The sequence below is a fragment of the Pagrus major genome, chromosome 18, assembly GCF_040436345.1.
Source record: "Pagrus major chromosome 18, Pma_NU_1.0".
Classification (NCBI taxonomy): Eukaryota; Metazoa; Chordata; class Actinopteri; order Spariformes; family Sparidae; genus Pagrus; species Pagrus major.
Window position 1 is genome coordinate 313497 of NC_133232.1, and position 17403 is coordinate 330899.

Here is a 17403-nt window from a genome sequence, read left to right on the forward strand (position 1 = left end):
TCAGCTGATTATGATGGCAAACGCTTCATGCAAGATTCATTCAAACAGTGGCCACTGGCATAGAATCTCAGCATAACTTTTTAAAGGTGTGTCAGGAGGCGTGGGTTCAAATCCCACCACTGCCATTTGACAGTGTTAATCGTCTGTTAATATGATGGCATTACACAATTCAAACATGTATGGGCTCTTCCAAAGCCTTAGTCTAGGAAGACCTCCATTTCCAGCAGAAAATTGTCAGCTGATTATGCTGGCAAACGCTTCATGCAAGATTCATTCAAACAGTGGCCACTGGCATAGAATCTCAGCATAACTTTTTAAAGGTGTGTCAACGATTTTTTGTTTTCAAATACAAGACAGATGTATCTTGTGAGTGTACTCTACAGTTTTCGCCTCCCTTGTAGGCTACTCACTCCTTTCAAGTTAGCCATCCGTTAATATGATGGTATTATACAATGCAACCATGTATGCAAAGCCCTTGCCTTAACCTCTATGAAGAAGAGTCTAGACCGCAACCTCTATTTCCAGAAAGACATTGGCAGCTGATTATGCTGGCAAGTGCTTCATTCAAGATCAACGTTGAGGTGGCTCCACGTTTGCCCCAGCCTCAATCCAAGACCACGCAGAGCAGAGTGGCGCAGCGGAAGCGTGCTGGGCCCATAACCCAAATGTCGATGGATCAAAACCATCTTCTGCTAATTCTACATACTGCGTATCAGCAAGGGTCTATATGGAAAATAAAGAACTCATGGGCACAAATACCTCAGACAGAGGTAACTTCTGAGTGTACTCAACAGAGTTTTCACCTTCCTTGTAGGTTGGCATTTGTTTTCGCTCTATTTTTCTTGAAACATGTCCACTATTCCGTGCATATCTGCATACCTCACTACGTTTTTGACTGTAGAAACAACGTGCAACGCAGGTAGTGTGGCCGAGTGGTCTAAGGCGCTGGATTAAGGCTCCAGTCTCTCAGGAGGCGTGGGTTCAAATCCCACCACTGCCATTTGACAGTGTTAGTCATCTGTTAATATGATGGCATTACACAATTCAAACATGTATGGGCTCTTCCAAAGCCTTAGTCTAGGAAGACCTCCATTTCCAGAAGAAAATTGTCAGCTGATTATGCTGGCAAACGCTTCATGCAAGATTCATTATAACAGTGGCCACTGGCATAGAATCTCAGCATAACTTTTTAAAGGTGTGTCAGGAAGCGTGGGTTCAAATCCCACCACTGCCATTTGACAGTGTTAATCGTCTGTTAATATGATGGCATTACACAATTCAAACATGTATGGGCTCTTCCAAAGCCTTAGTCTAGGAAGACCTCCATTTCCAGAAGAAAATTGTCAGCTGATTATGCTGGCAAACGCTTCATGCAAGATTCATTCAAACAGTGGCCACTGGCATAGAATCTCAGCATAACTTTTTAAAGGTGTGTCAACGATTTTTTGTTTTCAAATACAAGACAGATGTATCTTGTGAGTGTACTCTACAGTTTTTGCCTCCCTTGTAGGCTACTCACTCCTTTCAAGTTAGCCATCCGTTAATATGATGGTATTATACAATGCAACCATGTATGCAAAGCCCTTGCCTTAACCTCTATGAAGAAGAGTCTAGACCGCAACCTCTATTTCCAGAAAGACATTGGCAGCTGATTATGCTGGCAAGTGCTTCATTCAAGATCAACGTTGAGGTGGCTCCACGTTTGCCCCAGCCTCAAATCAAGGCCACGCAGAGCAGAGTGGCGCAGCGGAAGCGTGCTGGGCCCATAACCCAGAGGTCGATGGATCAAAACCATCCTCTGCTAATTCTACATACTGCGTATCAGCAAGGGTCTATATGGAAAATAAAGAACTCATTGGCACAAATACCTCAGACAGAGGTAACTTCTGAGTGTACTCAACAGAGTTTTCACCTTCCTTGTAGGTTGGCATTTGTTTTCGCTCTATTTTTCTTGAAACATGTCCACTACTCCGTGCATATCTGCATACCTCACTACGTTTTTGACTGTAGAAACAACATGCAACGCAGGTAGTGTGGCCGAGTGGTCTAAGGCGCTGGATTTAGGCTCCAGTCTCTCAGGAGGCGTGGGTTCAAATCCCACCACTGCCATTTGACAGTGTTAGTCATCTGTTAATATGATGGCATTACACAATTCAAACATGTATGGGCTCTTCCAAAGCCTTAGTCTAGGAAGACCTCCATTTCCAGAAGAAAATTGTCAGCTGATTATGCTGGCAAACGCTTCATGCAAGATTCATTCAAACAGTGGCCACTGGCATAGAATCTCAGCATAACTTTTTAAAGGTGTGTCAACGATTTTTTGTTTTCAAATACAAGACAGAGGTATCTTGTGAGTGTACTCTACAGTTTTCGCCTCCCTTGTAGGCTACTCACTCCTTTCAAGTTAGCCATCTGTTAATATGATGGTATTATACAATGCAACCATGTATGCAAAGCCCTTGCCTTAACCTCTATGAAGAAGAGTCTATACCGCAACCTCTATTTCCAGAAAGACATTGGCAGCTGATTATGCTGGCAAGTGCTTCATTCAAGATCAACGTTGAGGTGGCTCCACGTTTGCCCCAGCCTCAAACCAAGACCACGCAGAGCAGAGTGGCGCAGCGGAAGCGTGCTGGGCCCATAACCCAGAGGTCGATGGATCGAAACCATCCTCTGCTAATTCTACATACTGCGTGTCAGCAAGGGTCTATATGGAAAATAAAGAACTCATTGGCACAAATACCTCAGACAGAGGTAACTTCTGAGTGTACTCAACAGAGTTTTCACCTTCCTTGTAGGTTGGCATTTGTTTTCGCTCTATTTTTCTTGAAACATGTCCACTACTCCGTGCATATCTGCATACCTCACTACGTTTTTGACTGTAGAAACAACGTGCAACGCAGGTAGTGTGGCCGAGTGGTCTAAGGCGCTGTATTTAGGCTCCAGTCTCTCAGGAGGCGTGGGTTCAAATCCCACCACTGCCATTTGACAGTGTTAGTCATCTGTTAATATGATGGCATTACACAATTCAAACATGTATGGGCTCTTCCAAAGCCTTAGTCTAGGAAGACCTCCATTTCCAGAAGAAAATTGTCAGCTGATTATGCTGGCAAACGCTTCATGCAAGATTCATTATAACAGTGGCCACTGGCATAGAATCTCAGCATAACTTTTTAAAGGTGTGTCAGGAAGCGTGGGTTCAAATCCCACCACTGCCATTTGACAGTGTTAGTCGTCTGTTAATGTGATGGCATTACACAATTCAAACATGTATGGGCTCTTCCAAAGCCTTAGTCTAGGAAGACCTCCATTTCCAGAAGAAAATTGTCAGCTGATTATGCTGGCAAACGCTTCATGCAAGATTCATTCAAACAGTGGCCACTGGCATAGAATCTCAGCATAACTTTTTAAAGGTGTGTCAACGATTTTTTGTTTTCAAATACAAGACAGATGTATCTTGTGAGTGTACTCTACAGTTTTTGCCTCCCTTGTAGGCTACTCACTCCTTTCAAGTTAGCCATCCGTTAATATGATGGTATTATACAATGCAACCATGTATGCAAAGCCCTTGCCTTAACCTCTATGAAGAAGAGTCTAGACCGCAACCTCTATTTCCAGAAAGACATTGGCAGCTGATTATGCTGGCAAGTGCTTCATTCAAGATCAACGTTGAGGTGGCTCCACGTTTGCCCCAGCCTCAAATCAAGGCCACGCAGTGCAGAGTGGCGCAGCGGAAGCGTGCTGGGCCCATAACCCAGAGGTCGATGGATCAAAACCATCCTCTGCTAATTCTACATACTGCGTATCAGCAAGGGTCTATATGGAAAATAAAGAACTCATTGGCACAAATACCTCAGACAGAGGTAACTTCTGAGTGTACTCAACAGAGTTTTCACCTTCCTTGTAGGTTGGCATTTGTTTTCGCTCTATTTTTCTTGAAACATGTCCACTACTCCGTGCATATCTGCATACCTCACTACGTTTTTGACTGTAGAAACGACATGCAACGCAGGTAGTGTGGCCGAGTGGTCTAAGGCGCTGGATTTAGGCTCCAGTCTCTCAGGAGGCGTGGGTTCAAATCCCACCACTGCCATTTGACAGTGTTAGTCGTCTGTTAATATGATGGCATTACACAATTCAAACATGTATGGGCTCTTCCAAAGCCTTAGTCTAGGAAGACCTCCATTTCCAGAAGAAAATTGTCAGCTGATTATGCTGGCAAACGCTTCATGCAAGATTCATTCAAACAGTGGCCACTGGCATAGAATCTCAGCATAACTTTTTAAAGGTGTGTCAACGATTTTTTGTTTTCAAATACAAGACAGATGTATCTTGTGAGTGTACTCTACAGTTTTTGCCTCCCTTGTAGGCTACTCACTCCTTTCAAGTTAGCCATCTGTTAATATGATGGTATTATACAATGCAACCATGTATGCAAAGCCCTTGCCTTAACCTCTATGAAGAAGAGTCTATACCGCAACCTCTATTTCCAGAAAGACATTGGCGGCTGATTATGCTGGCAAGTGCTTCATTCAAGATCAACGTTGAGGTGGCTCCACGTTTGCCCCAGCCTCAAACCAAGACCACGCAGAGCAGAGTGGCGCAGCGGAAGCGTGCTGGGCCCATAACCCAGAGGTCGATGGATCGAAACCATCCTCTGCTAATTCTACATACTGCGTATCAGCAAGGGTCTATATGGAAAATAAAGAACTCATTGGCACAAATACCTCAGACAGAGGTAACTTCTGAGTGTACTCAACAGAGTTTTCACCTTCCTTGTAGGTTGGCATTTGTTTTCGCTCTATTTTTCTTGAAACATGTCCACTATTCCGTGCATATCTACATACCTCACTATGTTTTTGACTGTAGAAACAACGTGCAACGCAGGTAGTGTGGCCGAGTGGTCTAAGGCGCTGGATTAAGGCTCCAGTCTCTCAGGAGGCGTGGGTTCAAATCCCACCACTGCCATTTGACAGTGTTAGTCGTCTGTTAATATGATGGCATTACACAATTCAAACATGTATGGGCTCTTCCAAAGCCTTAGTCTAGGAAGACCTCCATTTCCAGAAGAAAATTGTCAGCTGATTATGCTGGCAAACGCTTCATGCAAGATTCATTCAAACAGTGGCCACTGGCATAGAATCTCAGCATAACTTTTTAAAGGTGTGTCAGGAGGCGTGGGTTCAAATCCCACCACTGCCATTTGACAGTGTTAATCGTCTGTTAATATGATGGCATTACACAATTCAAACATGTATGGGCTCTTCCAAAGCCTTAGTCTAGGAAGACCTCCATTTCCAGCAGAAAATTGTCAGCTGATTATGCTGGCAAACGCTTCATGCAAGATTCATTCAAACAGTGGCCACTGGCATAGAATCTCAGCATAACTTTTTAAAGGTGTGTCAACGATTTTTTGTTTTCAAATACAAGACAGATGTATCTTGTGAGTGTACTCTACAGTTTTCGCCTCCCTTGTAGGCTACTCACTCCTTTCAAGTTAGCCATCCGTTAATATGATGGTATTATACAATGCAACCATGTATGCAAAGCCCTTGCCTTAACCTCTATGAAGAAGAGTCTAGACCGCAACCTCTATTTCCAGAAAGACATTGGCAGCTGATTATGCTGGCAAGTGCTTCATTCAAGATCAACGTTGAGGTGGCTCCACGTTTGCCCCAGCCTCAAACCAAGACCACGCAGAGCAGAGTGGCGCAGCGGAAGCGTGCTGGGCCCATAACCCAAATGTCGATGGATCAAAACCATCTTCTGCTAATTCTACATACTGCGTATCAGCAAGGGTCTATATGGAAAATAAAGAACTCATGGGCACAAATACCTCAGACAGAGGTAACTTCTGAGTGTACTCAACAGAGTTTTCACCTTCCTTGTAGGTTGGCATTTGTTTTCGCTCTATTTTTCTTGAAACATGTCCACTATTCCGTGCATATCTGCATACCTCACTACGTTTTTGACTGTAGAAACAACGTGCAACGCAGGTAGTGTGGCCGAGTGGTCTAAGGCGCTGGATTAAGGCTCCAGTCTCTCAGGAGGCGTGGGTTCAAATCCCACCACTGCCATTTGACAGTGTTAGTCGTCTGTTAATATGATGGCATTACACAATTCAAACATGTATGGGCTCTTCCAAAGCCTTAGTCTAGGAAGACCTCCATTTCCAGAAGAAAATTGTCAGCTGATTATGCTGGCAAACGCTTCATGCAAGATTCATTCAAACAGTGGCCACTGGCATAGAATCTCAGCATAACTTTTTAAAGGTGTGTCAACGATTTTTTGTTTTCAAATACAAGACAGATGTATCTTGTGAGTGTACTCTACAGTTTTCGCCTCCCTTGTAGGCTACTCACTCCTTTCAAGTTAGCCATCTGTTAATATGATGGTATTATACAATGCAACCATGTATGCAAAGCCCTTGCCTTAACCTCTATGAAGAAGAGTCTATACCGCAACCTCTATTTCCAGAAAGACATTGGCAGCTGATTATGCTGGCAAGTGCTTCATTCAAGATCAACGTTGAGGTGGCTCCACGTTTGCCCCAGCCTCAAACCAAGACCACGCAGAGCAGAGTGGCGCAGCGGAAGCGTGCTGGGCCCATAACCCAGAGGTCGATGGATCGAAACCATCCTCTGCTAATTCTACATACTGCGTATCAGCAAGGGTCTATATGGAAAATAAAGAACTCATTGGCACAAATACCTCAGACAGAGGTAACTTCTGAGTGTACTCAACAGAGTTTTCACCTTCCTTGTAGGTTGGCATTTGTTTTCGCTCTATTTTTCTTGAAACATGTCCACTATTCCGTGCATATCTACATACCTCACTATGTTTTTGACTGTAGAAACAACGTGCAACGCAGGTAGTGTGGCCGAGTGGTCTAAGGCGCTGGATTAAGGCTCCAGTCTCTCAGGAGGCGTGGGTTCAAATCCCACCACTGCCATTTGACAGTGTTAGTCGTCTGTTAATATGATGGCATTACACAATTCAAACATGTATGGGCTCTTCCAAAGCCTTAGTCTAGGAAGACCTCCATTTCCAGAAGAAAATTGTCAGCTGATTATGCTGGCAAACGCTTCATGCAAGATTCATTCAAACAGTGGCCACTGGCATAGAATCTCAGCATAACTTTTTAAAGGTGTGTCAACGATTTTTTGTTTTCAAATACAAGACAGATGTATCTTGTGAGTGTACTCTACAGTTTTTGCCTCCCTTGTAGGCTACTCACTCCTTTCAAGTTAGCCATCCGTTAATATGATGGTATTATACAATGCAACCATGTATGCAAAGCCCTTGCCTTAACCTCTATGAAGAAGAGTCTAGACCGCAACCTCTATTTCCAGAAAGACATTGGCAGCTGATTATGCTGGCAAGTGCTTCATTCAAGATCAACGTTGAGGTGGCTCCACGTTTGCCCCAGCCTCAAACCAAGACCACGCAGAGCAGAGTGGCGCAGCGGAAGCGTGCTGGGCCCATAACCCAGAGGTCGATGGATCGAAACCATCCTCTGCTAATTCTACATACTGCGTGTCAGCAAGGGTCTATATGGAAAATAAAGAACTCATTGGCACAAATACCTCAGACAGAGGTAACTTCTGAGTGTACTCAACAGAGTTTTCACCTTCCTTGTAGGTTGGCATTTGTTTTCGCTCTATTTTTCTTGAAACATGTCCACTACTCCGTGCATATCTGCATACCTCACTACGTTTTTGACTGTAGAAACAACGTGCAACGCAGGTAGTGTGGCCGAGTGGTCTAAGGCGCTGGATTTAGGCTCCAGTCTCTCAGGAGGCGTGGGTTCAAATCCCACCACTGCCATTTGACAGTGTTAGTCATCTGTTAATATGATGGCATTACACAATTCAAACATGTATGGGCTCTTCCAAAGCCTTAGTCTAGGAAGACCTCCATTTCCAGAAGAAAATTGTCAGCTGATTATGCTGGCAAACGCTTCATGCAAGATTCATTCAAACAGTGGCCACTGGCATAGAATCTCAGCATAACTTTTTAAAGGTGTGTCAACGATTTTTTGTTTTCAAATACAAGACAGATGTATCTTGTGAGTGTACTCTACAGTTTTCGCCTCCCTTGTAGGCTACTCACTCCTTTCAAGTTAGCCATCCGTCAATATGATGGTATTATACAATGCAACCATGTATGCAAAGCCCTTGCCTTAACCTCTATGAAGAAGAGTCTATACCGCAACCTCTATTTCCAGAAAGACATTGGCAGCTGATTATGCTGGCAAGTGCTTCATTCAAGATCAACGTTGAGGTGGCTCCACGTTTGCCCCAGCCTCAAACCAAGACCACGCAGAGCAGAGTGGCGCAGCGGAAGCGTGCTGGGCCCATAACCCAGAGGTCGATGGATCGAAACCATCCTCTGCTAATTCTACATACTGCGTGTCAGCAAGGGTCTATATGGAAAATAAAGAACTCATTGGCACAAATACCTCAGACAGAGGTAACTTCTGAGTGTACTCAACAGAGTTTTCACCTTCCTTGTAGGTTGGCATTTGTTTTCGCTCTATTTTTCTTGAAACATGTCCACTACTCCGTGCATATCTGCATACCTCACTACGTTTTTGACTGTAGAAACGACGTGCAACGCAGTTAGTGTGGCCGAGTGGTCTAAGGCGCTGGATTAAGGCTCCAGTCTCTCTGGAGGCGTGGGTTCAAATCCCACCACTGCCATTTGACAGTGTTAGTCGTCTGTTAATATGATGGCATTACACAATTCAAACATGTATGGGCTCTTCCAAAGCCTTAGTCTAGGAAGACCTCCATTTCCAGAAGAAAATTGTCAGCTGATTATGCTGGCAAACGCTTCATGCAAGATTCATTCAAACAGTGGCCACTGGCATAGAATCTCAGCATAACTTTTTAAAGGTGTGTCAACGATTTTTTGTTTTCAAATACAAGACAGATGTATCTTGTGAGTGTACTCTACAGTTTTTGCCTCCCTTGTAGGCTACTCACTCCTTTCAAGTTAGCCATCTGTTAATATGATGGTATTATACAATGCAACCATGTATGCAAAGCCCTTGCCTTAACCTCTATGAAGAAGAGTCTATACCGCAACCTCTATTTCCAGAAAGACATTGGCAGCTGATTATGCTGGCAAGTGCTTCATTCAAGATCAACGTTGAGGTGGCTCCACGTTTGCCCCAGCCTCAAATCAAGGCCACGCAGAGCAGAGTGGCGCAGCGGAAGCGTGCTGGGCCCATAACCCAGAGGTCGATGGATCGAAACCATCCTCTGCTAATTCTACATACTGCGTATCAGCAAGGGTCTATATGGAAAATAAAGAACTCATTGGCACAAATACCTCAGACAGAGGTAACTTCTGAGTGTACTCAACAGAGTTTTCACCTTCCTTGTAGGTTGGCATTTGTTTTCGCTCTATTTTTCTTGAAACATGTCCACTATTCCGTGCATATCTGCATACCTCACTACGTTTTTGACTGTAGAAACGACGTGCAACGCAGGTAGTGTGGCCGAGTGGTCTAAGGCGCTGGATTTAGGTTCCAGTCTCTCAGGAGGCGTGGGTTCAAATCCCACCACTGCCATTTGACAGTGTTAGTCGTCTGTTAATATGATGGCATTACACAATTCAAACATGTATGGGCTCTTCCAAAGCCTTAGTCTAGGAAGACCTCCATTTCCAGAAGAAAATTGTCAGCTGATTATGCTGGCAAGTGCTTAATGCAAGATCAACTTTGAGGTGGCTCCACGTTTGCCCCACGCCTCCAAGTTTTGACTTAAACAGTGGCCACTGGCAAAGAATCTCGCCACATTTTCTTGTGCCCACAACTTTTAATATATGTGTCAACGATTTTCTATTACCGCAGGCATCCAGGTCATGGTAAATCTAGGTGCTCTATTGTAGGCAACTGGACTTGTTTCAGTTTCCTAATGTCTTAGGCCATCTCCTCTGTTCAAAGACTGTTGTTCCAGTTAGACATAAATTGATTCTTTTACGCCTCTTTCAAACCATCTTTCTTCTCTGGCCAAGATGTTTACGTTGTTGTCCTCAAAGGAATGATTTTTCTTCAGATGTAGGTGGACAGCAGTCTTGACCTGAGGAATTGGCCCTCCTGTGCTGTGCCATTCACTTACGGAGCGTTTGTTTTGTCTCCCCAATGTACAAATCTGCCTTCCTGGCTGCATTGAACAGCATAAACTACATTACTCTGTTTATGCCTGGGTGTTTTGTCCTTAGGATGGACAAGTTTCTGCCTCAGTGTGTTTGTTGGTTTAAAGTGAACTGGGACATGATGTTTATTAATGATCCCCGAGTTTCTCAGATCTTCCAGCAACATAGGGAATGAAGATTGTTACATTTGCTTGTCTCCTCCTCTCTGTCTGCTCTGGATCTTTTAGCAGTTATGACAATGGTCCAGTTTGGGTATCTACACTTTTTAAGTGCATTTCAGTAATTATTAAATTTTTGTTTTTCATCCTTGCTGCCTCAGTTCCCCAATCTATTCTGAAAATGTTAGTATGCCCAAAATATGTTCTGTTTCATATGAAGTATAACAAAAAGAGAAAAAGGTGTACATGTTGTGACACCCTTGAATTTACTTTCATCCCTTTTCTTACAGCTGGTCCCTCTGTTGTTCCCCCACTGACTCTCAGACCAGTTCCTAATACACCTGAGACACCAGAAGGTGAGATGTTTTCATTACTCTCCTCTGAAGATGTGTGTTGTTTGTCCTGAATATGTCCTTAGTCTGTGTACAATTTTGACATCTCCCCAATTTACTTTCTTTTTTCATCCCTTTTCTTACAGCTGGTCCCTCTGTTGTTCCCCCGTCGACTCTCACATCATACCAAAATCCCCCTGAGACACCACACAGTAAGATGCTTCAACTACTACTACTCTGAAGATATCACTGTGGACAAAATATGTTTTGATCTATTATAAAATATGTGATTATAATAACATTTTGTGAATGTAAAAATTATTATAACATTTTGTGAAAATATAAAAATGACTGGTTATGTTTTTCTTTTTCATCCTTGTTCCCACAGCTGCACCTTCTGCCTTTGCCCCCCACCGGCACAGAGACCAGATCAAGATGTGAGCAGTTGGACCTGTTCTCATCAGCAGAAAGTGTGGATGCGGACAGAGCTCCAATCTCTGGATTTGTTGCCTGGGTTCCACCACAAGATCCCACGAGGACATGCCCTATCATTAATGCGTCTCCCTCCACAGCCAGAAATAATTGATAGCGTGTCAGAGCTCCCATCCCGTAATTTTTTTCAGCTCCATCCATTTTTTATTTGGAAACCCGAGAGTGACATCATGGTCAGGCTGAGAAATAATTACATACTTCCATGTCTTCATGGTTGTCCGAAGCCAGAGATAGTGTCAGCCGGTGTGGACAGGCCCCCAGTGATTGTTGGCACCAGTGGACAGTATTACATCTTTGCATCACGCCTTTGCTGCAGGATGTGCAAGAGGACCTGGTTCGCTGACAGTCTTCGGTGGCTGGATAAACTTCCAACGCGGCTTACAAACATTATTCCAGCGTCCCTGACATATAAGAAGGCAATTTGTAAGTCTGTGCTTCATGAGCTGAGGCGCACTGGCAAGTCACCCTCAGATATGGCAAATCAGGTGAACGAGTTAATGAATCTCAAATATGAGCGAGCACATCTGGCGTACCTTCACAGCGTACAAAACATCTGGGATGCTGAAGCTGGGGTTTACGGGCAGAAGGCTTTAAGTGCTCTTGTGAGGAAGGATGACATGCCAGAGACTTTTGGAGCCTATGGTGATGCAGATGGATGGAGTGGAGTCTCTGTTTCTGCTCACTACCTGACTGATTGCCTCATTGATGAGTACTGGCTCCAAGAGCCAGCCATCACAAAACTCCTCCAGGGCACTTCTGCACAGGTCTTGCGGTCCGACCACACCAGGAAGGGGGCAAGAAAAATGACTTTGTCATCTGTCACCATGTCAAGCTTTGCAATCATGAATGAAAATTGGATGATTGCCTCCTGGGTGATGGGTTTAAATGACTTCTCCGTCTCTGACTGCACCATGTACCACAAGTTAGCCAAGCAGTACAGTGATGCAGGGGTGGAGAAGGCCAGTTACCACTGGGTAGACAGGTGAGAAATATATGCATCTCCTTACACTGTCACTCATAAAATACATAATATTTGAGTTTCAAAAAGTATTTTCATAAATTCGAATCAGTTTCTCCTTGTGTTCAGGTATTGCTGTGCACCTTTTAGGATCCCAGATGTTCACCAGGGAGAGCACCTCAACTGGGATGCCTGGAAAACCACACAGTCAGTCATCACTGAGGCAACTGCTGGGACTCTGGAAAACACCTGTGCATCACAAACACAGCACAATTCCAACATTGTGGTCAAGTTGGATTTGTTGCATTGCATGAGGCTTTTCATGCGCGAGTGCACTTCAGAGCATGATCCCCTTTACAGCACCTTTTGCCAGCTCCTCTCTGCTGTTCTGTCATGGATCAGGAGGACCTGCAGAAGCTTAATGATGCATATCAGTTCTGTGGAATTCAGCCACCAAATCCTACAAAACAGCACATCAGAGTGCACTGTAGGACCAGAATTCCAGTCCCAACAGAACTGGTGGACAGAGTGGAAAAAGTTCTCCTGCACTTCTACCTGACCACAGATGCCAACAGCACGCCTCTCTTCAAACCTTCGATGCTGAAGACTTGGCATATCCAGAGGGTGCACATTCTCCGTGGTTGCCTCAGTGACCCTGAGGTCAAAGAGGGAATCCTGTACAAGTATGGGGGAATGCCGCAGCTCAACCATGTTCCAGGTGAAGGAGCAAAAGTCCCCATCTGGATACCAGTCAGGGGGACTTCACAACAGGAGGGGTATCATCTCCATCAGTCACAGTGGATTACTGGAACGCATGTGTCCTGTGAATTGTTCCAGGCTCAGGGAATGACCAGAGTGGCAAGATGGAATTACCAAAGGCTTCTGGACCTCAAGCTGCCACATGTAATCCTCCCACCTGTGTTCGATCCTTTGCTGGTAACACAGCTCAACTCAGCATCAAAGAGAGTCACCGGGGAAGAGAAATACCCCATACTTCCCCTCTCTGACAGGGACACTGGAGAGAGGTTTGGCCTTGAATATGTAGAGCCAGAGTGCCGCCCAGTTCAACTGGACTGGAACAAACACAGGGTGCAGAGTTCTCCTGCTCCTGTTCTCGTGCCTCTCTACTCTGGACAAACGCCATCCACAACCCCAACACCACCCACTGCTGTGCCTGTGTCCCAGTTAGGGATGTAACGGTATGAAAATTTCACACCACGGTAATAGTGACCAAAATTATCACGGTTATCGGTATACCGCGGTATTTTTAAAATGTCTTCAAAATGTTGAAAAACACTGATACACTGATAAATTGAAATAATTTCACCAAGATTTATATTTAAATAGATTTATTATATATTAAAAGGGTTAGGGTATAAGCAGCCTGTTTTTGAAACGTGTCCTGTAATGTCTGCGTTACAGAGGTAGAATGAGATGTATTGGCAGTAACACTCGATTGGCCAGCAGACCCTCTCTGTGAAAAAAATGAATAGAAAATGTCATTATTAATTATTACTGTCATTGTTACTTAATACTAAGGGTGCAACCAACAGATCACAAAACTCACAATCTAGATCATATCACTTTTGTGAGAAACAGGTTGGATAATCTTTTAGATCAAAACAAAAAGGATTATTGTTAAATTAATTATGAACTCTATTTTGGCTCTTATCTCTATCTAGACACTTGTTATATTCACCATTTTAGATTATTCTTTATATATAGTCTATTCTACAAATAATCCACAAGTATTATATATTTCTGATATTACTTATATATATTGGCTGTCTGTCTCTGTCTGCTTGCTCGTCTGTCGTCAATGGACTCGGTCAATCTGATTGGTCAAATGGCTGCTGAGCCACAGGTAGACGCTGCTCCGGTGAACGGAGCCTGTGAATGTCTTGCATTTCAAGCTGTAGAGGTTATTGTTGTTTTTAAAACTGTGTCAGTTTGACTGGAATGAATGTGAAATGACTTTGATGTCAAATCCTGCTTCAGTGAGACACCAAATGCTTTGTATAAGGTTTTGAATATTTAGCTGGTGTCAGTGTGACTTCAAGTGTGTCAGAAATTCGATCGATCAGCTGCATAATGGGCCCCCTCTACCTGTTTTCATGCGCAAAAGATGAAAATAAATTAACTTTATGCTATAAATAAAGCAATTTAATGCATTAAACATTTTTCTTGACCTGAAGGGGTAAATAAAGTTATTACAACAATGGTGTTACCAATTACACCAGACTTTTTACAGGAAAAAACTCAGTATCTGTAGAGCACAGTATTAAGTTACTGCTAGTGCAAACCAAACATTTTGCACTGCTGCAACTTTACATAAATAGCATTTAGCTGGTGAAATACAAGTCGACTTCATAATGATTAGAAAAAGGACCTAAATGCAGGATATGACACAGAATGGATTGAATGAAAGGTAACTTTGCAAGCTGGATTAATGAGGTGGACTTACACATGCTTGTCGCCACCAGCGTGACATCAAAGAGGCTTCATTAGTATCTGGGCAGATACTAGGTATGAGCATGTACTGTATGCTTAAGAGCTACATTTTGTGAGTTGTTTGGACTGTAGAGTCCTATTTATATGCTGCTTCTGAATGCTTTAAAGTATTATGATTGATGGTTTCCTTTGTACCTATCATTGTGCTGTTTGAGCACACAGTAAGCCCCATTTCTATCTGGAACAAAGATGAGAGGAAGGTGATCGAGCCCGAGTTCGTTTACTGGCTGCTGAGTGATAGAAAAGCAAATATCATATATATATATATATATATATATATATATATATATATATATATATATATACACATATATAGATATAGATATAGATAGATAGGTAGATAGATAGATATAATAAACAAGAAATAGATATACATAAGAGACAAAGACAAAAGTATTTACAGAAAGACCGTGTGCAAAGTAGCAGGGTGTGTATGCATGTGTGTGATATATGGTATGCACTGAGTGTGTGTTATGTTGGAGAGTTTATTGTCCGAATGGCCTGAGGGAAGAAGCTCCTCCTCAGACGTGATCTAAAGGCACGTGGTAGGTCGGCTCGATGGTTTGACCATTGTCTCGTTCGAGTCTCGCGGTCACCTACTGACCAGCCCCTGGTATGACAAATACACTGAGGTGCGCTACTCCACCATCTTACTTCTCACTCTCACACTCATGCTCACGCACACAAACACACACACATGCCACAAGCTTGTTTGTTTAATGCGTTGATGTACCCTAGTGTTTAGTTTCTGTAGCTGTAATCGAAAAATGGATGTTTATTGATTGAGGTACTATTGATTACAGATCAATTCTGCTAATGACACATCTTCTGACTGTACAGAGCAGTGGTCTGTAATTATTTATGCATATGTTTTGAGGTAACAGCTGGTCATGACAGTCAGTGTTCGGATTCATGTCTTCACTGTTTAGAAATACTTAAATTTTAAAGTGAACATCCCTTTTAGAGACTATTTTCCTGTTTGGTTTTTGGTCCTTGATTCAAGGGTGGTGCCCTGTAATAAAAATGTATATTAATAATAATAATTAATAAAAACATAATATATATAATAAAAAATATTATTTTTAAATAATTACTACTAGTAATTACTTAAGTAATTACTGCTAATAACCAAACCTGCCATACCAGTGTACCAACACATCCAATAAAGGAAAGAAATAAAGTAAACACATAAATGTTTGATTTTAATATCCCATCTGCAAATGCAGTGTTACACACGAATGCACGTAAAACTAGAGACACACAAATGTACACATGCATACATAAATACATGCATACAAACATACAGCACATACACAGGCAGAAAAATATACACTTATGAATTAATGCATAACCACACAGTTACAAATGGACAAACTTGTGACTAAGTTGCATATGCTTGGTGACTTCACATGCTCTTTCCTGCTCCCTCAACCACACACAATGCTTTGATTGACCTGACCTTTGCTAATGTCACGTCTGCCCTCTCTAGAAAGTCCTCCTGGGCCACCTCTGATTGGCTAATATTCCCCGTTACGCACCAATGGGTTGAAATTTTAAAGATAACCTGCCTGTTTCTGGAGACAAGGAGAGACAGGTAAGGAGGTGGAGGAAAGGAGAGAGATGAGGCGATTGATTGATACAGAAATGGTTCGATGACAAGAAGGTGAAAAAGGTGACTGTTTGTTTGGCAGTGTCAACACACAAACACACACACGTACGCACGCACACACACACGCACACACACACACAGAGCGCTCACGTTCACCCTCAAGGTGTTTGTGGACATTATGCACATAAACAAACCCTCTACGCAAGCCTGAGTGATTGATGTGTGTGTTTGTATGTGTCAGTGTGTGTGCATCAGAGTGAATTTTTGTGTGTTTGATACACGAGCTGTAATTGTGCAACAGCATCACAGCAGTATCCCCTATTTGGTGCTAATCTTGCCTATCCATCTTTCTCTCATGATCTCTCTCCCACTCACTCTCTCTCACACACGCAGATTTTCAAAGTGTGTCACTGTCTTTCTTCTTGACTTGATGAACAAAGAAACACAGCAAATTGCCAACAGTCAAAATGAAAAATGTGCAGATGTATGAGAGGGTGCACTGGTGGGTTGCAAGATGGGAACCAGATGAAATTTGAAACATTCGAGGAAATTAGATCTTGGCTAATTATCTTATTGTGAAAGATGTCAATGAGAGCATAGCTTAAATGTATGCTAAAAAAAACAACCAAGGTTTTTAGGCAGAGCCATGAAAACTATTTTTTTTTTTAACCACTGTTGGTTGTGTGATTTGTATTTCGTATCTTCTTGCATTTAGGCTTTCATCTGTTCCTTTAACAGGCTGCGGCACTTCAAGATCCAGACACAACATCATAATAACATGTGTTTGCTAACACTGGTGTTCTAAAAGCACTTTGACTAATGTTACTACATAAATGCACAAGTGAATAACAGCCAATGTTTTGTGTCACAAAAGTTTGGAAGGTAGATACAGTTCTTGCTCTTTGCTCAATTGGCTACCATTACGCTTTCAAAGCATGGAAAATTACATATTATACCATATGGCCTCAAAAATGTACCAAACCTTTTGGTAAGTATGACTCATTTACACACCAAATATGTAAATATAGGGCCAATGTTTAAACATATCCGAATTCCCCTTTAGTCATCAAACCTTATCTGGCCACATTTAGACCTTCACATGAGTTTAACCAGTAGAGTTTAACCAGCCATGACATACCATGTTATACAATGAAAGTTTTTCATAGGAATGACATTGTC

The 17403-nt window shown here is 42.7% G+C and overlaps 16 non-coding genes across 16 annotated transcripts; all 16 read left to right on the forward strand.

Annotated features, from left to right (window-relative positions):
* Positions 1 to 918: 918 nt before the first annotated feature.
* Positions 919 to 1000, forward strand: trnal-aag (transfer RNA leucine (anticodon AAG)). The gene has a single exon. It is a non-coding gene; the product is annotated as a tRNA-Leu (tRNA).
* Positions 1001 to 2027: 1027 nt separating this feature from the next.
* Positions 2028 to 2109, forward strand: trnal-uag (transfer RNA leucine (anticodon UAG)). Its single transcript has one exon. It is a non-coding gene; the product is annotated as a tRNA-Leu (tRNA).
* Positions 2110 to 2607: 498 nt separating this feature from the next.
* trnam-cau (transfer RNA methionine (anticodon CAU)) lies at positions 2608 to 2679 on the forward strand. The gene has a single exon. It is a non-coding gene; the product is annotated as a tRNA-Met (tRNA).
* A 223-nt stretch (positions 2680 to 2902) lies between these two features.
* trnal-uag (transfer RNA leucine (anticodon UAG)) lies at positions 2903 to 2984 on the forward strand. Its single transcript has one exon. It is a non-coding gene; the product is annotated as a tRNA-Leu (tRNA).
* Positions 2985 to 4011: 1027 nt separating this feature from the next.
* trnal-uag (transfer RNA leucine (anticodon UAG)) lies at positions 4012 to 4093 on the forward strand. Its single transcript has one exon. It is a non-coding gene; the product is annotated as a tRNA-Leu (tRNA).
* Positions 4094 to 4591: 498 nt separating this feature from the next.
* On the forward strand, positions 4592 to 4663 carry trnam-cau (transfer RNA methionine (anticodon CAU)). The gene has a single exon. It is a non-coding gene; the product is annotated as a tRNA-Met (tRNA).
* Positions 4664 to 4886: 223 nt separating this feature from the next.
* trnal-aag (transfer RNA leucine (anticodon AAG)) lies at positions 4887 to 4968 on the forward strand. Its single transcript has one exon. It is a non-coding gene; the product is annotated as a tRNA-Leu (tRNA).
* A 1027-nt stretch (positions 4969 to 5995) lies between these two features.
* On the forward strand, positions 5996 to 6077 carry trnal-aag (transfer RNA leucine (anticodon AAG)). The gene has a single exon. It is a non-coding gene; the product is annotated as a tRNA-Leu (tRNA).
* Positions 6078 to 6575: 498 nt separating this feature from the next.
* On the forward strand, positions 6576 to 6647 carry trnam-cau (transfer RNA methionine (anticodon CAU)). Its single transcript has one exon. It is a non-coding gene; the product is annotated as a tRNA-Met (tRNA).
* Positions 6648 to 6870: 223 nt separating this feature from the next.
* On the forward strand, positions 6871 to 6952 carry trnal-aag (transfer RNA leucine (anticodon AAG)). The gene has a single exon. It is a non-coding gene; the product is annotated as a tRNA-Leu (tRNA).
* Positions 6953 to 7450: 498 nt separating this feature from the next.
* Positions 7451 to 7522, forward strand: trnam-cau (transfer RNA methionine (anticodon CAU)). Its single transcript has one exon. It is a non-coding gene; the product is annotated as a tRNA-Met (tRNA).
* A 223-nt stretch (positions 7523 to 7745) lies between these two features.
* trnal-uag (transfer RNA leucine (anticodon UAG)) lies at positions 7746 to 7827 on the forward strand. Its single transcript has one exon. It is a non-coding gene; the product is annotated as a tRNA-Leu (tRNA).
* Positions 7828 to 8325: 498 nt separating this feature from the next.
* On the forward strand, positions 8326 to 8397 carry trnam-cau (transfer RNA methionine (anticodon CAU)). The gene has a single exon. It is a non-coding gene; the product is annotated as a tRNA-Met (tRNA).
* Positions 8398 to 8620: 223 nt separating this feature from the next.
* Positions 8621 to 8702, forward strand: trnal-aag (transfer RNA leucine (anticodon AAG)). Its single transcript has one exon. It is a non-coding gene; the product is annotated as a tRNA-Leu (tRNA).
* Positions 8703 to 9200: 498 nt separating this feature from the next.
* Positions 9201 to 9272, forward strand: trnam-cau (transfer RNA methionine (anticodon CAU)). The gene has a single exon. It is a non-coding gene; the product is annotated as a tRNA-Met (tRNA).
* Positions 9273 to 9495: 223 nt separating this feature from the next.
* On the forward strand, positions 9496 to 9577 carry trnal-uag (transfer RNA leucine (anticodon UAG)). The gene has a single exon. It is a non-coding gene; the product is annotated as a tRNA-Leu (tRNA).
* The last annotated feature ends 7826 nt before the right edge of the window (positions 9578 to 17403 follow it).